General features: G+C 42.1%; 1 pseudogene across 1 annotated transcript; it reads right to left on the bottom strand.

Moving 5' to 3' along the window:
• Positions 1 to 236: 236 nt before the first annotated feature.
• On the bottom strand, positions 237 to 1,089 carry LOC308645016 (nuclear receptor-binding factor 2-like; annotated as a pseudogene). The gene has a single exon. The product of its transcript is annotated as a nuclear receptor-binding factor 2-like (transcript).
• Positions 1,090 to 2,795: the final 1,706 nt, after the last annotated feature.

Here is a 2,795-nt window from a genome sequence, read left to right as displayed (position 1 = left end):
GTGAATCTCCAAGAGTTTACTGTCTGCCAGGTGGGAACCCTTAGCTCGAGTGGGTAGATTAGATATGCAATATATTTCACAGTGACTGTTTCCCACATCCTGGCAATGCTGCTCCTGCCAGTCAGATGGTAAAGCGCATCTGGAATTACCCTTGTATGTGGTTTTCTCTTTTTAATTTTTTCTTCTTTTTAACTGTGTTGCTGAATTTCTTCTGATCTCTCCAAAAGCCTTCTATTTTAATTATTCATAAGACCTTTCAGAAAATCCTCAGATAGCTCCATAAGTGGAAGCTCTGGAGATGGAAAATCCAAGGGAGGAAGATTGGGTATTGGAATATCCTTGGCTTTCCCAGTATCTGCTGCAAATTTCTGCCAGGTTGAAGAAGCTATAGCAGTGTCTGAATGTGGTGGCAAGCTCCATAACTCTGACTTTTCTACAAAATCAGCATCCACATCCAGCTCCTTATCTACTGGATCTTTCAGAAGTCTGGCTTTTTCAGCATTTAGTTGTTTATTTTCTTTCCTTAATCTTTCATTCTCAGCCACAAGGAATTCCACATGCCTCTTCAAATCTGCAATTTTGGTTGCCTGCTCCTCCATACTTGTTTTATCATCCTTCGGGGATTTGCTTCCAATATATGGCTCTGTTGGCTCACTCTTATGCTGAAATAAAAATAGTAGTGTGTCTGCATCCCTGTCAAAGACTCCCTGAATTTCAGGGAGGTGTTTCTCTGTAGAAGGGCTGAACTTCTGAGAAAGAAGGGGACTCTGGCCCTCTGCATCCTCAGCAGAGGGTTTGTGAGATGACTGAAGATGGGTAGCTACATCCTTGTCTGTGTTCTGAGCTTTTGATCATTCTTCACGCTTTGCCCTTTTCCACCTCTCCTGGATGAGGAGGAGCTGTTTCATGTGGCTCTCCCTTTGTAATTCCAGTGATAAATAACTTGATCAGCTTCATAGCATCAGAAAGATATGCCGCAGCCTTCTTGTGACAAGAAATAGCCTCTTCGTATTTCCCTGCAGCTAATAAATGGTCTGCTCCTCTGCTCTGCTGATGAGCCAGGTTGAGAGGTGCTTCCATTACTTCCATAGACCCTGCAGGAGCGGCAGCCTGAGGAAGGGGAGCGGCGGTGAGGGCACATGGAGGGGAGTAGAAGAAGAGTTCGAGGCAGCCTTGGAGACAGCCGCCTCTCAGCGCGCCCAGAGACATTGTGGTCTCTTCCAGGGTTCTTAAATGTCATGGTTTAGCCTTAATAATGAAGCGGCTACATACAGGAAACATGACTTACGGGAGAGTAAGATGAGGAAAACTCTGTATTTCCAAAACATGATCCTCATTTCACATCCAAAACACTAGTTTAAGTTCAGGCTGTTGGATTTTAATCCCTCTCCTTATATCCTATTCATGACTTCTGATAAAGGAGATTCACAAGAACCATTTTCTGTCCAGTAAGGAGAACGGCCCTGAGGCAGAATTTTCCAGAAAGGAAACTCTTCCAGTTGTGTACCCTACGTGACCTTTGGCCATGACTTCTCAAGCAACAGTCCATTCGATTTTGGCCAGACTCTGCTGGGCTTGAGCCAGACCACATTTGCCTTCAAATGCCACATATATTCTTATAAATTTAATAAACTGAAGGGTATTCAGTGTGGCTCAAGTGTTCTACTGAAATGTTATAACCTGTGTTTGAACAGGTCACTGACCCTCTTTATGCATCAGTTCTTTCTTCCATCCATAGACTTATTTTAGAGTTTTTATGATGGTCCCCTGAGGTTCTGAACACATAGAACATCTAGTGCATCATGGGGCTGAATGGATATGAGTTTTTCCTGTTCCTTCCCAGCACTTTTTCTTAAATATTTTCATCATTACTGGAAATCTCAGGAAAATGGAATAGTGGAGTTTGCCTGCTCTCTGAGATGCTCAGGCAGTACCAGCATACTCAGTGTCTACATATGAACCTGATTCAACAGGAAATGATGCCAAACCAAACATTGGGGGCACTGTTACTGGCATCTGGGGGTGCAGTTGATATCCATCAGACTCCCTTTCCTGTTTCCTCTGATAGGGAGGCTTCAATGTGTGGAAGACAGGAAGTGCTGCAAGCTGGGGCTGACGCCTAGCAGGGCTCAAGACTGGAGGAGGCAGTTCCATGTTGGGGAGGATGTGGTCACAGACATGTCCAGGGGTGGGGCATGTGTGCTCACTATTTTTTTCTTTAATGGCATGATAGGTTCTTAGGGACATTGTAGTAGATAATGATATTTTCTTTTTGTATGTATTTCATATTAAGTACCAGAGGGAAGTAGGCAGAATTATATACCTCATAGGTGGAATTCTTTGCCTGTAACTGATGCTGAATTCCGGTCGTTTTATTTTTTGTTACTCCCCAAATACATATAGATCCTCATGATCCTGTTTTGGTGTTTTTCAGTACCTGAGTATGTTTAAAAAGTAATACCTGACTTTGTATTAGACATAAGGGAGTGAAGGCAGGGGAAGAGGTATGGAGGTAGAAAGTTTAGTAGAATGAATCAGACATTATTACTGTATGTGTGTGCATATGTGATTACACAACCAGTGAAACTCTACATCATGTACAACCAGAAGAATGAGAAGTTATACTCCATTTATGTTTGATGCATAAAAATGCTTTCTACTGTCATGTATAACTAATTAGAACAAATAAAAAGAAAAGTTGTACCTAAATATCCTGCAGTGAAGACATGTGTTTCATTTCTAATACAGAAATAAATGTTTCCACTTGCTCCCAGTGTATTTATCCAATATTTACT

The sequence above is a fragment of the Spermophilus citellus genome (genome assembly GCF_964194105.1).
Source record: "Spermophilus citellus genome assembly, chromosome: 3".
NCBI lineage: Eukaryota > Metazoa > Chordata > Mammalia > Rodentia > Sciuridae > Spermophilus > Spermophilus citellus.
This window is presented reverse-complemented; position numbering and strand designations above follow the sequence as displayed.